Source organism: Leiobunum rupestre, chromosome 5, assembly GCF_980474605.1.
Source record: "Leiobunum rupestre chromosome 5, qqLeiRupe1.1.hap1, whole genome shotgun sequence".
Taxonomy (NCBI): domain Eukaryota; kingdom Metazoa; phylum Arthropoda; class Arachnida; order Opiliones; family Sclerosomatidae; genus Leiobunum; species Leiobunum rupestre.
In genome coordinates, this window is record NC_143388.1 from 47,863,271 (window position 1) to 47,885,412 (window position 22,142).

General features: G+C 33.2%; 1 protein-coding gene across 1 annotated transcript in view; it reads left to right on the plus strand.

Annotated features, from left to right (window-relative positions):
- Positions 1–22,142, plus strand: part of LOC149945184 (kin of IRRE-like protein 3) — a gene marked incomplete at its 5' end in the record, with an annotated part of 68,210 nt that overhangs the window by 28,181 nt on the left and 17,887 nt on the right. The window lies entirely within an intron of this gene.

A 22,142-nucleotide genomic window follows, 5' to 3' on the forward strand; every position in this document is an offset into this window, starting at 1 on the left:
TCTAATATTCAAAATCTACTAACTCTTATTTAAAAAGCACTACACCAAATTCAATAAAACAAACCTCGTGGCATAAAACAATTCCTTAATAACAACAAAAAAACCTACTTTAAACCATTTCACACAAAGAACAATAATTTAATGCTAACAATACCGCCCAAAAGCTCAACACAATCAACAAATTAAAATACAAAAGCCTAATCGACGAAATTTCGGAGCCAAAATTATCGATAGAAAAATATATAATAACAACCCAATCAATCAGGCTTCAGAGCAAAAATTATTAATAGAAAAATAAATAATAATAACCCAATCAGACTTCAGAGCAAAAATAATTCATGGAAAAATGTATAATAATAACCCAATCAATCAGACTTCAGAGCAAAAATAACAAATAGAAAAATATAAAATAAGTCAATCGATCAGGCTTCAGAGCAAAAATAACCTATAAAAATATTTAATATTAACCCAATCGGTCGGCCTTCAAAACAAAAATACTTATTAGAAAATAAATAATATTTACTCCATCAATCAGGCTTCAAAGAAAAAATAACTGGAAGAAAAATATAACGCAATCAAGCAAAAATTTAGAAACCCAACAATAGAAAATTTCATTATAGCAAGAAGTGCGACACCTTACCATTAACAAACAGGAATTTTCGACGTTATTATTATGAAACCGGATAAGCTAAATACCACGACGTACACACTGTAAAGGTTTCTCCAAAAATGGACATTTTCGTGGAAAAAAAATAACCTCAAACAAGATTTGACCTTTAGATTTTCCTACATAAAATATTTAGACTTTAACAGGTTCACAAAAATTAAAAAACAAAGGTTCATAAACAATATATACAGATATTCTATTAATCCGTTTAGTAAAAAACCCGCCTTATCATAATGGTTCCTTTACTTTAATATTTTATCTAAGGAAGTCAATGGCTCGGCGGTGAACTATCCACATTGTTACAATGCGACCCGAGTTCAATTCCTGATCACGATCAAATTTTACATTAAAATACTAAAATATTTAATTAAATATGAGATGAATAGAATTAAATATAAGATTAATATAATCTATAAATATAAAATTAATATAATTTATAAATATTTAATTAAATATAAGATTAATATAATTTATAAATATTTAATTAAATATAAGATTAGTATAATTTATAAATATTTAATTAAATATAAGATTAGTATAATTTATAAATATTTAATTAAATACAAGATTAATATAATTTATAAATATTTAATTAAATATAAGATTAATATAATTTATAAATATTTCATTAAATATAAGATTAATATAATTTATAAATATTTTATTAAATATAAGATTAATATAATTTATAAATATTTCATTAAATATAAGATTAATATAATTTATAAATATTTCATTAAATATAAGATTAATATAATTTATAAATATTTCATTAAATATAAGATTAATATAATTTATAAATATTTCATTAAATATAAGATTAATATAATTTATAAATATTTCATTAAACATAAGATTAATATAATTTATAAATATTTCATTAAATATAAGATTAATATAATTTATAAATATTTCATTAAACATAAGATTAATATAATTTATAAATATTTTATTAAATAAAAGATTAATATAATTTATAAATATTTAATTAAATATAAGATTAATATAATTTACAAATATTTATAATTATGTAGAATAAATTATAGTACCTAACGTTATAACTTTGTAAAGGACATTCGCCAAAGCTGTTTTTTGGAAAAAACACCGTAACATAACAAGCGTTGGTGGCTGAGTGGTTAGAGTAAATCTCTTGCACAAGGCAGACGCGGGTTCGATTGCCGGCCGGCGCCAATAAATCGCAAATTGTTACTAAGGAGAATACCGTGTTCAATTAGTGGAAACCATGCCATTGGACGTTGAGAGGTTGCATAACGCTCACCACTCGGTCCGTCCCAAAGTCATTGAGAAGAAGTTGGAGAGAAAACGCCCGTACAGACTCCACAACCATCATAACACAAACACAACAAACTCAACACCCACAACCATCATAACATGAACTCAACATTCACCACATAAACATTACAATAACGAAATATCCACTCAAACTGAATTAAAACTGTCGCGACGGAAAAAAGACCAAACAAACCAAACCCAACCGCAAATCAATCTGTTAACGCTCACCGTCATACGGTGGTTTTGCCAACCCTTCGAGAAACTGCGAACGCAGAAATTTCGAGAAACTGCGTACGCGATGATTAACCTTTGCACGGATAATGCGAACGCGTTCACAGGACAGACAGACAGAGGTAAAAATAATGGATTTTGTTACCCGTATCCAAAAGGTTTAACCTGTAACAAAGTTTTTATTTTTATTAAGGTATTTAAATATTAATGAGAATTAATAATCCACATGGTTAGATATCATTATCTCATTTCAAAGGATAGAAATGCCATCTTTTCAATTATGTTTAGAACTGGCCTGAGGGGAATTTACACCGCGTGAGAGGGTCGTGACTAGCCCTGCGATGTATTTTTTCCCAATAAATGAAGAAATGATAAAAATTACTAACAAGTAATAAAAATTTGCTGAAGAAGTTGGTATTTTAAATAATGGTTTCGAGTAAGAATGGATATGGCAATTTAAAATAAATCATTTTCGCACGTCAAACAGACGAAGGACAAATCTGTAAATTCGGGTTAGAAAAGTTTGGTGTAAGGAAATTTGTGTATATAGGACAATTCTGTGTAATGGAACATTTGGTGTGAAGAAAGAATCTCACTTTTTTAAATCTCACCAATATTTTTTTTTAAATATCACATGGCTTGAAATGCCTCTCAAATATTTCAAAATTTTGTTAAGATCAAATGTCTCAGTAATATTTTTGAATAATTGGGTGATACTGACTGAGATAGGTGAAAACTGCAGAATTTGACATTGATATTTGGGTATACGTCTGCGATCACTTTAGCGATTTCGAAGGCGAGCATGATTCCTTTCTTAGCTTACTGAGCTTCAATCTCTGCAACATTTGCAACGTGTGTGTTCATTTACTTCAAGAACTACCTTAATATCAATTGTATGCAGCAGCTGCGGATTCTTATTGCAAAAGCCTTTGTGGGATATAATAGGATATATATGATATAATGATCATGAAGGAAAAAAATTTCTATACACCGAACTTTCCCTACACAGAATTCCTTAAACCAAACTTTCGTACACTGAATTTATTTACACCGAATTTACCTTTAAAACTCGCACATAGGCTGAGAGTTTAAAATATGCTATCCCACTGATATGTAGGGAGCTGTTGGGTCGCGTGGCATGAAGGGCTTGCCACCACCCTCCTCACATTGTAATCCGGCCACTTGAATAAATGGCTTTAAAAGTCACTCGATTACTAAGGCCTAAGGTGCTGCCTTGGGTATTAGCCTAGCTGATTTTTAATCTTATTATTATTTACCATTTATTTAAAGATAGTTTTAAGAATTCAGAGTGTTTGCTAATTATAAGCTGAGAAATGATTTTTGAGATGGCGTCACGTCAAATTTTTTGCAAAATAAACTATTTCTCATTGAAATGTCCAAATTTATAACAGCTAAATTAAATTTTAATTATTTCAAATAACAACGTTTGGGACTTATATTTTAAACTACAATTTAAATTTTATTTTATTTTATGGCAAATAGGTTAAAATATGTTTTGGCCCAATATAAATATAATAAATAAATAAATAATTTAAATATAAATTAATTGTAGATGTAAAATTGACAAAAGTAAAATAACTTCTAAGTCTAAAAATAAAATATATTTAGTGTTTTTGTAAGAAAAAAGGCGCCTAAAAACTGAATTATTAATATGTTATCGAAAACCAAAAACCTGATACCTTCCGTATAGTTCAAAACGTTGTAAAGTCAGAAAATTTTACTGGTTTTTATTGCACCATTAAAATAAGTCTTGTTCACATTTCATTTCAAAACAACAATCAAGGTGTAATAAAACGTTTTTTTTTAATATTTTTAAAAAAATTACCAAGATAACTTTAGAACGAGTCATTCATAAATTGGGTGTCCGAGGCCTGATCATTCGTGGCCTCGGTAGTCCAACGGTAGTGGCGTTGGGACCAAAGAGTATAAAAACTACGTAACCTAGAGATATAATGACGGTCGAAAGCAGTAAAGGAAGTTGTAGCAACCGGGGGGGGGGGAGTCACTCAGTGAATTTGCACTTCAAATTTCGGTACCGCAGCGCCACTACGGCAGTTTTAAGTGGCAATCATTTTGATTTAGTTCAACATTCTTGAAAATTCCTTAAGGAATTGGTTACCTTTAGGACTTGGCAACGTTAGAGAACAAACGCCTTATTCTTCACTTTTTGAAAATAAACACCGACACAACGAATCCACAAATTCTAACTAAAAAAATCACGAAACAGTAACCAATTACTGTCACTTTTTTGAATTGACAGATATTAGACAATTAAATATCCAAAATGCCAAATTTAGCACCTCCGCAACACCGTAACTGCCATTTTTCTCCGGTTTTATTATTTATTGTACTAAATACTGCCGTAGTGGCGCTGCGGTACCGAAATTTGAAGTGCAAATTCACTGAGTGCCTCCCCCCCCCCCCCCCCCGGTTGCTACAACTTCCTTTACTGCTTTCGACCGTCATTATATCTCTAGGTTACGTAGTTTTTATACTCTTTGTTGGGACGGTAACCCAAAGGTCGTAGGTTCGATTCCTGCCCGAGGTGAAATGATTTTTCTCAATCACTCTGGTATGGCACCTCACGCAAAGGTATTCCTTGGTTTAAATGAAACTTCTAATTATTTTATTTTGTTCATTTTATTTTTAGTTATACAGGGTGTTAAATGAAACTTCTAATTATTTTATTTTGTTCATTTTATTTTTAGTTATACAGGGTGTTAAATGAAACTTCTAATTATTTTATTTTGTTCATTTTATTTTTAGTTATACAGGATGTCCATAAACAAATTATAAATAATTGAAACACTTTTGTTTTAAAAATTTGATATTTCTATGGAACATTCCTCGTGCAGGGGGACATTTACTAATATAAAATTGAATGACCTTCAACCATGTCTTCAAGGTCAGTCAAAAACTATCTGTAGAACCGTTGGGTTTGCGGATTTGGTTCCAATTAGAAAATTGTTACCTTCAATTTATCGGCTTACGATTAATCAAATTTGGTCAAATCAAAGTTATTTGAACTAATAATATGCCGCGCGACAAGTTTCTAATTGGAATGAAAACCGTTAACCCAACGGTTCTCGATATAGTTTTTGAATGACCTTGAAGCCATGGTTGAAGGTTATTTAATTTTATTTTAGTCAATGTCCCACTGCACGAGGAATGTTTCATAGAAATTTGAAAGTTTTTAAAACGTTTTTCAGTTATTTAGTTTTTCGTTTTTCAGTGAACACTCTGTATAACTTAAGTTATATAGAATGCTAGCAGTTGACGCGTTTTTAAAAGTTAGTGACGTCCTAGCCGTAGCTTCCGTAATGGTTGTCATTAAAACTCGCGTTTTTTCTCAATAGACGTATAACATAGGTGACGCCGCAGGGTTTCAAGCTGCTCGCACTCTATATAAATTGTAAATATAATTACGCATAATGATGACTATTTAAAATAAAAAAAATTGCTTTAATGAAGTTAAACTCAGATAACAATTGCTATCCAGTAGTCAATCACTAAAAGGGTAGAAATTTAGCTCTTTGTAGTCCAGTGCTTAAGTGATTAGGGTCAGCTTTTAGCTTTTATAGAAAATGTTTAAATCGAATTTATCAATGCATGTACGGTTTTACCTCGTTCTATATCCTGAGGCTGTTGATCATTTTAATCATTAAATATTGATTATGTTAGTAATAAAATATCATAAATAGAATGTTTTCATTTTAATATTAGCTCTTTGTTGAGACAAAGATTAATGTACAACCCATAGTAAATTTATCAAAAAAATAAGGTAAGCAAAGTGGTTTGAATCACAGTTCAATTTATTTAAAAATTCCACGTTGTAAGTATATACGTTTTACACCTCTAATTTTAAAAAAAATTGTTTCACTGATCAAAACTAGGGATATAAGAAATATAAAGAAAATTGAAGTCTCATTTCAGATTTGAAAAACAGACAATATATTCTTTAATGTGTAAAAAACCTCTCAGAACCTAAAATCCATTATAAAATATTAACAGTATTAACTGACTTTGGAAGAGCACGATTTAAAGTGGTCGATTAAAAGTAGGATATAAATAGTACATTTCCCGAAACATTGCCAGTAAATAAATAATGCCTTATATATAGCAAAAATCTATTCTTTTTGGATATCGACTTTGAAACGAAGAAAAAAGTTCAAAGAATTTTGTCTTTTATGCAGATTTTAAATCGAGAAAAATTCATTTTGGATGTCGCAGAGTTACGCCGTTTTCTACTTTGCAAAATTAACTTTTTTCTTCGGCCTCTTTCTGTCAAATGGCTTCGATACAGAGAAGAAATGGTTGCCTCTGTTCACTTCCCCCTCGCCGCAGAAATCTAAATGACTTTCCAATGAAGTCCATTCGATTCGAGACCAGAAACTCCCTCTTTACCCAAATCATATAAACACGTATATTCGCCGCTAGAAAATACCGCCGTATGCAAATTTGATCGACCTATTTTAAACTACTGGCGTGTCCTAGACGCAGTAAAATGTTTACAAAATTATGAATTCTATCTATTTATTTGGCTTGGAAATATTACACAACCTATGCTTTTAATATTCAGAAATAAGAGTTTCGTAGAAGCATTAAGTGAATGTGACGTTAAATTAGAGTTAGAACCAAGGGTAGTCACTCGTAAAATCTTTGTACACCTGATTACTGATTTCCAGTGATTTATCATAATTTCTAAGTTAATTCAGTGAGTTTCTTAAGCGTTTTCCCGTTATTACCTACGATTTGTACACCTGATTACTAAAGTGACTTCCCCTCGGTTTGAACTATAGGACTTTTTTATAAACTTGTGAAATAGTTACTTTGTTTTGTTTTAAATAAGCCATCAGTAATTGACTCAACAGCATTTAATATATTGTGGGCTTCAACATAGTTAACTGAGCATCTTCAGTAACACTTTATAAAACGTTCACCTGGCTTTTTTGGGGTGCTATACTTTCTAGAAATCTAGGCTGGGAGTAGAGATTCCAATTTTCAGTGTGCGAATTTTAAACCCCACACTCCGGCACATCTCGATTTTTTGAGGAATGACCAACGGCTTTGATTGTTCTTTAATAGTGAATACAAATCAAAAATCGTCGAAAAAGGTAGTGCACTATAATCAAATTAGATTAAAGGGTCACACAAGCTGTCCAAGCTCTTACCTGCCAAAACATTAAGTACAGAAGAGGAAGGGTAAGCATTTGCTCGGTTTTACCTGTATTAGAAGTGGCGTTTAGCAACAGCTAATGGTCGTGCAATATTTTACAATTAGTAGATAACAATTGGAAAGCTTATAATATAAAAAAATGTATATTTGAATAGTTTCCGTTTTGAAAATGACTTGATCCAAAGTTGCACTGGAATCACTACACATTGAATCCAGTTTTGTTTAGACGAATCAACTTTGTTCAAGTAGAAATTAAGATTTATCTCATATATTCCAATTGGATCAAATTTTTTAAGTTAATAAGAACCACCTTACTTAACTTAACATTTCGAATATCCAACACTAAACCCCTAATCGGGTTTCCGTTGCTTTGCGACGCGTTTAGAAATTTTTAATTCTTAGGCTTAGTTTATCTTTTTGGTGAAATAGTCGCAAGTTAGATTTTCCGCATTGTACTGATGAGTACAAAATATGACGAAACCGGTCTATCGTTGGAATTTCTGGCTATTTCATTTAGTTTTTTTTTACTCGAAAATCTATCCGGTCCGAGAATCACGTATGTATGTTTGCTCGAAGACCTATTTGTACGAGCTATATTTTAATATCTTGAAATTTCTCAAGGGTTGAGCTTTTGGTAGCTTTTCATAATGGACTATTTTACCTAAACAATTTAGATGGTAATTTTCGCTAACATTGAAATTTAGATTAGCCCAATTTTCGATATAATTAGCGGAAATTATTTGACCCACCATAATCGTATTGATTTGAAGTAAGGACTGCAAATCTATATAAATCGTAAAGAAATTTAATAAGTGGGTCGCTTGGTTTAGGACCTTTTTGAGAATAGGCTATTTCGGTAAAGCAGAAGGCGCATATGAAAATACACATATAATACTTCATGTTGCTCGGAATTTCACGCCAATTTGAACTTTATTCGTAATCGATAAAAAATGTGACGATAAACTACAAGCCAAAATTTGTTTGAGATCGTTGACCCAACTTTTCGTCGTTAGTTTTCTGATTAATGTGAAACTAACCGTACGTTAGCTAAGAGCTAAAATCAAGCAAGTCAAAAAAACCTAAGTTCATAAGAACCACCTATGGACTGCATTGCAAAGAATGATAAATAGGAAAGTAGCATAATCAAAAAGGAAACAAACCTTAACACCAAAAAATTGAAGAAATTTAAAAACTTATAAATAACTCGTACACATAAAGACGCGAATCTAAGACCAAATAGATCTTCGAGCAAACATAAAGACGCTAAACTATAACAAAAAGATCTTCGAGCAACCATAAAGGCGTGAAACTAGAACCAAATAGATCTTCGAGCAAACATAAATACGTGAAACTAGAACTAAATAGATCTTCGAGCAAACATAAAGACGCTAAACTAGAACAAAAAGATCTTCGAGCAACCATAAAGGCGTGAAACTAGAACCAAATAGATCTTCGAGCAAACATAAATACGTGAAACTAGAACTAAATAGATCTTCGAGCAAACATAAAGACGCGAAACAGATCTTCGAGCAACCATAAAGGCGTGAAACTAGAACCAAATGGATTTTCGAGCAAACATAAAGACGCGAAACTAGAACCAAAAAGATCTTCGAGCAATCATTAAGGCGTGAAACTAGAACCAAATAGATTTTCGAGCAAACATAAATACGCGAAACTAGAACTAAATAGATCTTCGAGCAAACATAAAGACGCGATAATAGAACCAAATAGATCTTCGAGCAAACATTAAGACGCGAAACTAGAACCAAATAGATCTTCGAGGAAACATAAAGACGCGAAACTAGAACTAAATAGATTTTCTTCGTGAAAAAAACTAAATAAGACTAAATAAAAATGCAAGAAATTCCAACGATAGACCAGTTTCATCCTTTTTGGGACCCATTAATACTGCGCGGGAAATCGGGCATGAGATTATTAAACCGAAAAGGGAAACCTTGGATTAATAACGAAGCTACGCTTCCTAGATATGATACTCGTACCATCCACAGAGCTATGCCATTAACCCGTTAAAAGAGGCTTAAGCGAGTAAAAAAGGTTGCTACAAATTTATTGAGAATGCACCGCGAATACGGTATATGACCTTTGGTTATGACGTAATTGAAATCGCACCTGATTTCTTAGTCATATAAGTATTATTTTTGTACCACCAACGCAAAGTTCGCCGATTGGTGGAGTGACTCGCGGGTTTTTAAGCGCGTTTTGACGGCCGCGCATTCCGATTAGTGACATATCCAGGAAACGTTGCATTGTTATTCATCCAAGTATAACCTCTAACCCTAAACATAAAAAATTTCGGAACGCGTTGCATTGCAACGGAAACCGAATAGGGGGTATTGGTGGAGAATAATATATACGAAATGTTAAGTTAACAAGAACCACCTTTAGGCTTTTTTTGTCCCTCCTTAGATGGTTGATAATTATGAAAGTAAAAGATTTAACTTAATAGTAAGCCTAAATCGATAAGCTTAGTTTTGCTTGGAGTCTTACCTGGGAGCAAGAATTTAAGCAAGTATATAAGAAATTATTTAAAAACCAAATTTTTGGTTTTAAATTTAGCATCATAATATTAATAATCAAAATTATAAGAAATTGAGAAATATCTATGTTAAATTAGCCCAAGAAAACGAGGAGAGGAAACTGGTCGAAGAGCAGATTGCACATACATGTAACAAAGCTACGTCTACTCTCCTTCAAGATCTCTCTACCCGTTTGTTTGCGCTGGCTTAAGCTGTCTAACGAATCACTATCAGCCTTATTTAAAAGTGTTTCAGACTTTCTTTCAAAATTCAGGTAACTTGACTTGCTTGACTCTTCCTCTCAGGTAGTGTGCGGTGATTGTTCGGTAATAAGGTATCTCGTAAGTGAACTTTCACCTAATCGCATTGTTCCGACGCAGCTGACTTTTCGCTATTAATTCGTTTCCAATTTCCTTTTTGGCCTCATCAGAGCCGGGCGAGAGAGACAGTGAGAGAGGGGAAATAGGTCATCCTATTTATTCAACAAATACGGTTCGGGCCACTCTGTTGGCATTAGTCAATGCAATCGATCGCCTCCGGAGAATGGAAGCGCCGTTATCTCACCCGCGACTCTATGACAACACAAAATGAACGCGCTAATAACGTTAAGAATTCCACGCGGTTAATTTAAAATGCTACGACCCTTATTTTTGTTCCCGCTGGAGAGAACGATTTCATGCGACTTAACATTCATGAATAATGGATGGTCCGAGACTTTGTTAAGGCGAAGAATTGAGCCCACCCATAAATATACCACCGTCGCATCTTTTAAGGGACGTTCGGACTACAGAATTGTTATCCACACCAACGTGTTGTGAGTTTCGATTTACCAACTAGTAGTTGATGTTTGATCTTCCAATGATATGTTGATGTCCATATTTCTACTATTTGATGTAGTTCAATGTATTAAACACTAATTGATGTCCAATGTATCAAAAAGTTGTTGAGATTCAATTTACTAGCTAGCAATTGATGTCCGATGTTCCAACGAGATGTTGCTGTACGTATCTCTACTATTTTATGTAGTCCCATGTATTAACTACTGGTTGATGTCCAATGTGTCAACAAGTTGTTGAGTTTAGTTTTACTAACTAGCAGTTGATGTCCGATGTTCCAACTAGTTGGTAACCTTTTGCTATTCCTGTGCATACCCAACAATAAATGTATTTAATATTTTTTGAAGATAGGTGGCTCACCATAGTTAACACATTTCAACGCGAGGGCACATATTTTGTGGTCTTTCAGTTCCCCCCCCCCCCTGCTAAGATACTAGACGACTAAACAATTCTTCGATAAGAAGCGGACAAAATTTTCCAGACTGAGTTTCGACGTCACAAAGTATCTTAATATCATTGGTTGAAATCGAAATGGTTCTTTATAACAAACAATGGTACACCCATTAAAGATCAGCCAATTTTTGTGGTTAACTCTCAATTATTTGGACAAACATGGTGGATAATTGTTTAGTCTGAACACGTCTTTGTCCTCGAAGGACATTGAGAATTTTCTTAAAATGCATTTTAAATATTCCTTAGCAGCGATCCTATGAATAATAAATGAGGGACCTTTTTCTCGATGCCGATATAATCTAAAAAGCGCTGCCTTTCTCAAAAATATTAAAACGGTGTTATTTTGTTTTATATTGATATCAAAATCCTTTACAGGATTTAAAATGAAAACTTGTATTGAATAATATATACCGTTAGAAAAAAGAGCGGATTTATTTCCGTAATAAAGGGTAATAAATCCGATATTTTCCGTTATCAGTTTAGCTCTTTTGTTGAGAAAAGACTTAATGTACAACCCACTTTTATTAATACACAACGATATAAACATAGTGAGTTGATATACCAATACCATATGTATATTTTAAAATATTAATTTTATCACATCGTACCATGGAACTTCAATGAATTATTCAGATGAAAATGCCAAAAAGGAAAGCCAAATAATAATATCTTAATGTTTAAAGCCTTTCAACAAATTGCCCACATATATTGGGGATTGTAATACTTTCAAATTAAAGCATACGAGACTTATAACTAATTTTCATTTGCGTTTTAGGTTTAGTTTCAGTTATAATATATTTATTTCTACAAAGGGAAAATGACTAGGTTGAAACAATAATAAGCCTTGCTTTTAATCCTCCCAATAATCGAAAATATTAAATGATCATTGGTTCCCTGAAACAGCCGACTGAAGTGCACACCAGTGTCGGGCTGAATTCAACCATGATGTCCATCGTCTCAAAATAATCAGTCCTCCGTGATCTTGGGTTTCCCCTTTTCTCTAAAAACTAGCTAAGGTTAAGGCGAAGAGGGGTAGTCACTTTACTAAACAGGTGTACAAATCGTAGATAATCACTGGAAATGGCTTAAGAAAATCACTGAATTCATGGAGAAAATGTGGTAAATCACTGAAAATCACCGATAAATCAGGGTTAAGGGTAGTAGTAAATGTATAGAGCTGTTTGCTCGAGTGGCACGAACGGCTTGCCACCACCCTCCTACGCATTACAACCCGGCCTTGGGTATAAGCTAAGATGATCACTATTATTATTTTAATTATAAACAAACACATTTCAATCTATTTTTGAAAAGTAAAATCAATTTTATAGTTAAAACATAACTTATTATTAGTATAAGACTGTTATAAATACTACTTTTTATCGCATATAACGCCGACTATAGGATTATTCTTTAATTTAAAATCCGAAATATATAAAATTCTATTATGATTTTCTTTAATTTTGGTTTTAAAAGAATATCACTGTAGGGGTTTGGGTAACTAAACGTAACTGTTTGGCTCATCGAAAATGTTTAAGATGTTAAATTGTTTCCAGCATTTTCAGTATTTTGTTGCGATCTTGTTAGTGTTTATGAGCAATGGTGAATCAATGTTTAATATCTATGCAACGGAAATCTTTCTTATAATATTGGACATGGCTTTATGACATTAATTGTTAAGTAAAGTCGTTTTGCAACGTTTTATTTAAGGGTAATTCTGCAAGAGGGATAACCCACTCAATTAAGTACTCTCGTGTGTCGTGCTATAAATTATCTTCCAGATAACTCTTTCCCATAGGAGTTTTCATCAAATAAAACCATAAGAAAAAGAAAAGTATTAAACGTTTCTCTCCGCGTCACGAGCTAAAGGTTTTTAGTACTTTACTTGCACGCGCTTTTCGCACGTGGACTACAAATTCTAAAATCATTATCGACTCCAGCGCTCGCTCTTTATTTTTAATAACAATAGCTAGTGACATATTAAAAACATTTGCACGTGACCTCCCGTATTTTTAAGAAACACCTATTATTTTTGGCTTTTGTTCAATTATTTAAAGATGCAACTCTAGGTAGAATAAAAACAAATTATTAAACACGAGAAAATGCATTCGCGAAATGTTTATTTGTCAAGCTTTCTATATTACTTAGGTCGATAGTGAAGTGTTCTTGTCCAAATTTATCTAACCGTAATTTTCAGTTTTTATAATTTTTTTAACTTTCAAGTTCTTAATTAATTATGACACCAACAGATGTTAGCTGGACGATTAGATTCTGTAAATTTCCGGAGGGAATCATTTTTTCATGAGATTGTCCGCGTATATTATCTGCAAAGGGCGGCCCAAACTTATTCCTGTGAAAAAACGTATATTTTATATAACCATTGTAAAGACTGAAAGCCTTGTAACGTGTTCTTTTCAAACCGAAAGACCCACATTTTACAAGGTAAAAAACTCTAGTGCTATAAAAAGTTCGGAATTTTTGTAGTCCTCTGTTTCGAGCTTAGTCCTCTCAATCGTCCAAAATGAAAATCCAAATAAGAACAAAAACCCACACATAGTGCCGCTGGCGAAAGAACATTTAAAGATCCCACTCCGCTAGCCTAAAATTCAAACAAGTTACCACTACGTCTTAGGTGGCCTTTTTTCTAAAATTATTTAAAAAAAGAGATTTATCCTTTTCTCCTCGACTAAATTTTATAAAAATAAAACGTCATATGTTACCCTCTCGAAGAGAAACCATGAATTTGAAATTAGGGAAAACAGCAGACTTCAAAGAATACTTATTGGTTTACCCTATCAGTAACTTAGGAGTCTAATGTTCTATTATCTAACGAATCATCTTAACCACTAAGCTCGAACTAACTCAAGTGATTGGCGCGCTTGTCCAATTTTTTTTTAAAAGTCGGCAAAAACTGAGCTTCTACCTTAAAATTAAAATAATCAGCGGTCATAGCAACATAAACAAGAACAAGCAAAAATTATTTATACTTTGTTCCAATTGTTAAAAATTTCTACCAGAAAACTATAGAGGTATACACTTGGAATGTCTAAGGTTCCATTGGGACGGTGATACGAAAGCACGTCGAAAAAAGGCGGGGTTTAACTACGTCAAGTGTAAGACGTAACGCGACATTTTAAATTCATTGGCTCGAGGTTTGACCAGAAAAGAATGCGTCGTTATGGTAACAAATAGGCGATCTTCCCACCCAAAAAAGGCTCATAAAACAATGGATTTAAAAATCTCAATTGGTTATCGTACTTATTATTTTGAAGTAATTATAATGTTCTTCGCGAAAGAAGTGTAGTGAGACCTAATTTCAGGTATTTGTATGGTTATAAAAGAGATAATCAGGTAAGCTAATACTATAATAACCATGACTAGGCTTAATGACGAGTTTTCGTCGAATGAGGGTAGCGAGGCGCGAGAGTTTTTCTCGTGAGTTTTCCTGCTTTAAGACACGCCCGTTTCTACGGACTTCATCACGGCCGTAAAAATCTTCCTTAGACATTCCAAGTGTATACCTATATAGTTTCCTGATTCTACCCGTTCCTTAATATTTCAGCGTAAAAGGTTCGCGCACTTAAATGATTTTAAAGCCGGCGGCACCCATATGATCGCAAGCGAAATTTTAGCACACGCGCATGCGTATAGTTTCAAAAACACAGTTCGCGCACGAGCAAGCTTAAGGGAACTTGCGCGAAATCGCTCAAGCACGCTAAAATATCAAGACGCGCATGGAACTTCTTGACACGTTGAATAGGACAAAAATAGAGCTAGCATCTTTTGATCCACCATCGATCGTCTAACTTTATACTGTATTCAATGGGCGGACAGTCAACGTTAAATACTTCAGCAACATACGCAAAGTGCGGTACGACTCTATCTTTGGAATTTATATTTTGTTATAATATAAAAGTTTGCCTGTGTAAATTGACGTGGCTATGGGCGGTCCCTAGTGAGAGCTATTGCCGACCAGCTCAGATACGGCTCTGCTATAAAAAAGGAAAATAAGATTGAGGAAGTGCCCGGTTTTAGGTTTGCAAAATCCCAAAGACTGAAGATAAGAAGGACCTTAAACGCGGGCTTTTGAAGCAATAGCGATAGCGTATTTGGGTCACAGAGTTTCAGTCTTTCTTTTTGCATCAATGTCCCTTTTGGAACGCTGTCAAATGTGCCGCCGTTGCCTGCTTATTTTCTCTCAATGCCCATTTTCCCCGAATTTAATGCTTTTCTCGACCAAAAACCCGTTCTTTGAAATTTTAAAATTGAAGTATTCGTTGGAGTATTAAGCTTAAAAACCTCCACTCTTTTTTTTCTTTCCTTGCGGATACCACAGATAGGAAAGCCTTTGCTAGACATTTTCAGTTTTCGTGGGTTCAAATACGTTACCAGGCCAGAAACCAGTAAATATATATGGTCCTGATCCAAGCGAACAGTGAATGTACAGCGCAATTTCCTAGTACTATTAAAGCCAACGGCTTAGCGGGCAATATAAAAGTATATTTCTGCTTTCAAATAAGACATTATATGGCCTTTACTGTGGTTGATTTAACGAACATTGCTAAAAGAAAAATTTAAGAGGCGATTTGGGTTACCAGAACTTCATAAAAAAATTATAATAATAGTAATAATAATAGATTTTTGTATAAAATAAAATAAAATAAAATAAAATAACAAAATAGAATTACGTCACAGCCTCTTGTGAGCGCGCGCTACAGTTGGGAGAAGTACAAGTTTTTCTAGGGTGCGTGTGAAGATAATACGAAAGAGCAGCAAATTCTATTTTTTTTTACTTTTTATTAATTTTATTTAATAGAAACATCTAATATAATCAGCTAGGCTAATACCCAAGGCAGCGCCTTAGGTCCAAGTCCTTGAGCGACTTTGGAAGCCATTAATTCAGGGGGCCGTGTTTACCTGCGTAAGAGGATGAAGGCCAGACCTTAATGCCACGCGAGCCAACAGCTCCCAACACCTTCACTAACCATTAACCTCAAGAAGTTTTTAAGAAATGGGGAAACCAAAAAACTCGACGAAAGCCCCTTTAAACCGTGCGGAGAGAACTTGTAAACTCAATGCAGACGGAAATACTGTAGCACCAAGAAGAACTGAGTTTTTTAACTTTCACTGGTGGCTTAACTGGCTATGCAATTGATTTATTACCTCATCGAAAAGTTGAAAGAAGTGGAAGTCAAAGATCATTAACGGGAAATCAAGCAAAAGTGGATAACACCAGCCAATTTGGGTCCGTAAAATTCGATTCCCTTCTCACGAGTCCCTTTCAATCTTTCATATAGGCCACTATGTCCCAATTATCTTCATATTATACCTTGGCCAGATTCCCTTGAAAACTAAAAACCAAACCAAAGTGCGCTGAAGATTAGGTTATGAAGCGAAGAGCTTGAAAATCTATAATCCTCGAAGCTGAAATCGAACTCCAGGCTAGATGCCCTTGTTGTTTACTCCTGGTCTTGCAAACAGCTGATTAGACCAAAAAGAAGAGCTCCGTTCTAGCGTAGCGCCATCTAGAGAACGTTTGGTGCAACGCATCAAGTACCTGTTATTTATAAGCGGTATCTAGAATACCCTTTAACCTTTTTGTGCTCTGCAGAATCTTCGCTTTTTGCTCTCAGTCTGCCACCGAGGGTCCTGAGCCCTTTCTTCAAATATTTCAAGTGTCGTGTCTTTCTTTCACCCTTCAGTTTGGCAAAGAGGCTATCGCGGAATAGGAGGCCATTTTTCTAGTGAGTTAGTCGAGTTTATTTTTCTTTTACCTTCTCTGTAACCTTTTTCGGTTTTACGAAGGCACTTTGTAAGAAAATAAAGAATAGCAACTCTTTAAAGTTTACGTTCTCAGGTTTTTCGACGTGACAACCCGGGGCGCAACATCAACTCGAGTGGGCCGACGTTTATGAAGAGATACGAGATAGACTAGACTGTCCAAGTAACATAACGCCACAAGCAACTCCCAAAAGCGTAATTTTTCTTATAAATTGGAATTTGTAACGTCCTGTCTGCTTGTAATATCAGTAACTCTATACTCGAAATGAATGTTACCGGAGAGTATTGGAAAGCACTGCTTTAATCTTGAATAAACTTCATTAACCGATCGCAAGATGGCGTCTTTAATCTGCCCAATTATAAAATAATTGCGCTCACAAGAGTGTTCAGTATTCAAATTTAATAAACATTTGTGGAACTTCATCAACCGATCAGTAGATGGTGTTGTTCTTCTGCCCAATTATTTAATTAAAGCACATCCTTCAGTGGTCGGTATTTAACTTTAATAAACATTTGTTGAACTTCAAAACCGATCCGTAAATTGCGTTGCACATCTGCCCTTACACCAACAACGTACGGTCAAGTTCACAAAAAAAAATCAACGTGCTCATTTTATAGAGGTCGGGGACGGTTAATCATTATCCATGATTAAATTGATTTTTTTCGGGGGAAAATGTAAACAAAGAAATTTACCGGTTAATATTTCGGAAAATGATTAAAAAACATGTATTATTCGAAAAAATTTAGTTTTTTATCGAAAAAAACGTCGTTTTTCGTTTAATTTTACATATTTATCAAAAAATTAATCGGATAAAACAGAAATATAAATTACTTGATCAAAAAGTTTTACGAATAATTTTGAGAGCTTTATCTATTGAATAAAAGTTAACCATCCCCGACCTCTACTCATTTACATAATTAATTCAGCATTTTTCACATAAAAGTTACTATCAGTATTTGGTTACATATTATTTTAGAATTTAGTTGACATATTCTTTGTAGCGTACTACTGAACTTAATAGATAAAAAGATAGTTGAACATTTCTTATATGGGCTACAGGTAATTTGGAAAAAAAGAAGCTGTTCTTAATTAAAATCTAGTAGCTAGTTGTGCAAAAATACTGAATAAAAATGCATGGAGACAACGACGCCCCCTTTTTTATGTTTAACGGTGAATTTTGCGAACAAACTGAGGGCTTACTAATGGGTTCCCCCTTAAGCCCTTTACTGGCTGATAGCTTTCTTGATAATCTTGAAACTAATGCAATAAGAGAGTCCAACCAAAAACCCCTAATGTGAATTCGCTACGTCGATGACATTTTCTTAGTCTGGAAATACAGCATTGAAGCCTTAAAATGGTTCCATGACTATCTGGACAATTTACATAATAATATTAAACTCACATTTTAACTCATGAAAAATAATGTTTTAACTTATCTCGACGAACTTGTTAAAAAAGTCAACAATCATATTGAAACTACTGTTTACAGAAAACCTTTTTCGGTATGTACTATTCCGCATAACCGCTTTTAAAGGGGAACGTTCAAGCTTTATCAAATATCGCCTTATTTGCACATCAAAAGATCAACAAGACGTTCAATATGCTTACACGTACCTTATTTTGTCTTGAAAAAATAGTTTTTGGCCTAAAACGTTGAAACACCAAATGACGCCTAGTATTTGGGTTTGAATTTTCGTGTGTATCGCCCGCGCCAGCAGCACCTTAGTGAGCGATTTGCGAACTATCCTAACTTTTAAAATCGCGCAATTTAGGCTTAGGTCACGTATAATTGGAACGCGTCGCGCGTGCAAAACAAATCTTTCGCGTCTTCAGCAGCGCGCTCTTTAAAGTTGTTTTTCTGTGTCACCGATTTCTCACCAGGTGTCGCAGCGGACGAGCACTTTTCAATTTCTCGAAATTTCCTTATTTTATTAAAAATTAACCGCTTAATATTTTTACGCGGTTTTCTCCATAAATTTTAGATTTTAATGGGCTTTAGGGCTATCTAACTGGTTAAAGCTTGACCGTTCCCCTTTAAACCTATGAAAAAAGTAGCCAATCATTTAAAGTCATTAAAAGATCCAATTAAAGCTGAAGATAAATTGGGCATGTACGCCATACAATTAGAATGTTATCAAGAATACATAGGCCAACTGAACGTGGCATCAAAAAACGTATGAAAGAACACTACGCCGATGTAAAACATTAGAGACTGTTAAAATCTGCCTTGCAAGTCATGTTGCCTATCTGATTATTATTATAAACCATGTAATCAATTTTGATTCTATTATATTTAAAAACATTGTAATAACCGTAACGAACTTGATATTTCGGAAGCTTTCTACATAAAAAAGCAATGGAAGATAAAAATTGGCTCAATCGTGACTAAGGACCTGGTATTGACAAACTAGATTACTGGAAAAAAACTATTTTACGAAGTTATAAATAAGTGAATTCATTGTAAACGGGTCATACCCCTGATGACGGCGGAATAACTCGGCCGAAACTAGTCGGGCTTAATATTTTTTAAATAAAAACATCTTTTTGTGCACTTTTAACTATCGTTGTCACTTTTTATTTTTTCCATAAATTTGAAGACTGAAAATTCAAAATTTCTTAAATAAGCTCATCACTCAATTAAACTAGTACATCAATAAACTACCATCGATATAATTTTATTCATTAGTAAAATATCATATAATCGATATTATTTAAATCATTAATTAAATATCAAATCATCGATATAATTATAAAATCATATCACCTATAAAATATAAAATCTAATTATCTATCAAATATAAAATCATATCATCTATAATGAAAAAATCATATCATCAATAAAATATACAATAATATCATCTATAAAATATAAAATCATATCATCTATAAAATATAAAATCATATCATCTATAATGAAAAAATCATATCATCAATAAAATATACAATAATATCATCTATAAAATATAAAATCATATCATCTATAATGAAAAAATCATATCATCTATAATGAAAAAATCATATCATCTATAATGAAAAAATCATATCATCAATAAAATATACAATAATATCATCTATAAAATATAAGATCATATCATCTATATAATATAAAATCTTATTATCGATGTATTTTATTTCATTAGTTACAAATTATATCATCGATAAAAATTAAATCGTAAGTCAAATATCATAACACCAAAATAATAAAATCATTAGTCAAATATAATATCATCGAATTAATTTAAAACATAAGTCAAATATCATAATATCGAATTAATTTAAATCATAAGTCAAATATCATAATATCGATATATTTAAAATCATAAGTCAAATATCATATCAGCGATTTAATTAAGATCATTCATAAAGGACATCGAACTTCTTTTATGGGATTTGGCTTTCGACAGATTTTTTCTAAATGAAACATGTTTTTAAGCTTGATCAAAGGAGCAAAATTGTCCATTTACACTTTTTTCTGGCTCCTACAGTTGGACCAGTATCAGCGGTCAAAAGTGGACAAAACTTAGTATAGTCTATTAAATCCATAGATTATCGTTCTAAATTCGCACGTCGCTAGTCTGGGCTCACTATCAATAGAGTTTTCTTGCCAAGATTTTTACACCTCTACTTCATTATTCATTATTTCTTTTCTCGCCACTTATTATTCGATGAATTTTCAGAGATGGAATTATTTAGTATTCAATATTTTATGAGCAATAATAAAATAAAACAAAATAAAATTAATACTACTGAAATCAGAATATATATGATTAACCGTTTCGTTGAATTAAACATTCTACCACAGAAATAAAAATGAGACTAGAACCATGATGGATTGGGGAGATATACCAGCTAGAAGGCCGCGATTAAAATGGAATCGCGCCATCTAATAAAACAAATTGAAACTAAATATGATCACGTGTCATAACGTCGTCTGGTTTGTTTTTGTTCTTCGATAGGTTTTCGCTTTTGGTTTTTGACATTGTAGATTTAAGTTGTTTAAGGAACTTTGGAAATCATTACGTTCGCAAGAACCTACATTACCGTAAATTACAGATTTTTAATCGTTATAAACTTACTGGCCTTGAAATAAAATCGAATAAAATAAGCTTAGAAAGCTTGTCTAATTGCTTTCCATTTCATTTCCACATTTTTGTCTCTGGAAATTTCGATCCGGCGAACTTTGGCATATAAAATAATTAGTTTTCTAATTAAACTATTGCGATGATGGCCCATATCCAACTCAACGTCAAACATAGTGTCTTGAAGTTCGCTGATAATGAAAAACACTTATGTTTCGGGAAGATCTAAATGATGTTTAACATTTAATTAAAGTCTTCCCGAGATCTACTACACCAACAATTTCTCTTTTTGGTTTTTGTTTAGTATAGACCGAAATAACCGTTTGATTTAATGTGTCCTGCTCTATCTCGGGGCAGAAGTATAGAACAGCCGTATTTCGAGAGATGCATAAAATAATTTGTATAATATTACATACTTATGAAATGAGCATTTCATTTCTTTCTGAAATCGGGTAATACAGAGCAAAAAAGACGCCAATTTTTTCCATTTTTAATTATCCGCGGTTATGTTTATAGACGCGAAAGACGCAAACACAAAAGTACCGTCACTGAGAAATCAAACACATATTTATCGAATTTAATAACACAGTCGTCTAAAGTCACGGTCAAACGACAGTTAAAACTCACTATTTAACTATTTATATACCGGGTTCGTTCATCGCGCGATCAGAACGAAACCAAATCCAACGTTCTGTTTTGGGAAGCACCACGAATCTCGGGAAAAAACTCTATTAATTGTGAGCCCGGACTAGCGACGCACGAACCTAGAACGCTAACCGATGGCACTTGCCTTCTTTTAATAGAGAGTTTACAGTATGACGTGCCACTACGTCACCCGTGTTTTTTCCTATTGATTAAAAATTTCCCCCCACAATGGCGGCCATGCTCAAAGCTACGGAGTGATATTTCCCTATAGACTATACTACATTTTGTCCACTTTGACCGCTGATACTGGAAAAACTATGGGAGCTTCTTTAAAATGTCATTGGACAATTTTGCTCCTTTGATCAAGCTTAACAACATCTGTTGCAAGCCAAATCCCGTAGAAGAAGTTAGATGTCATTAAATCA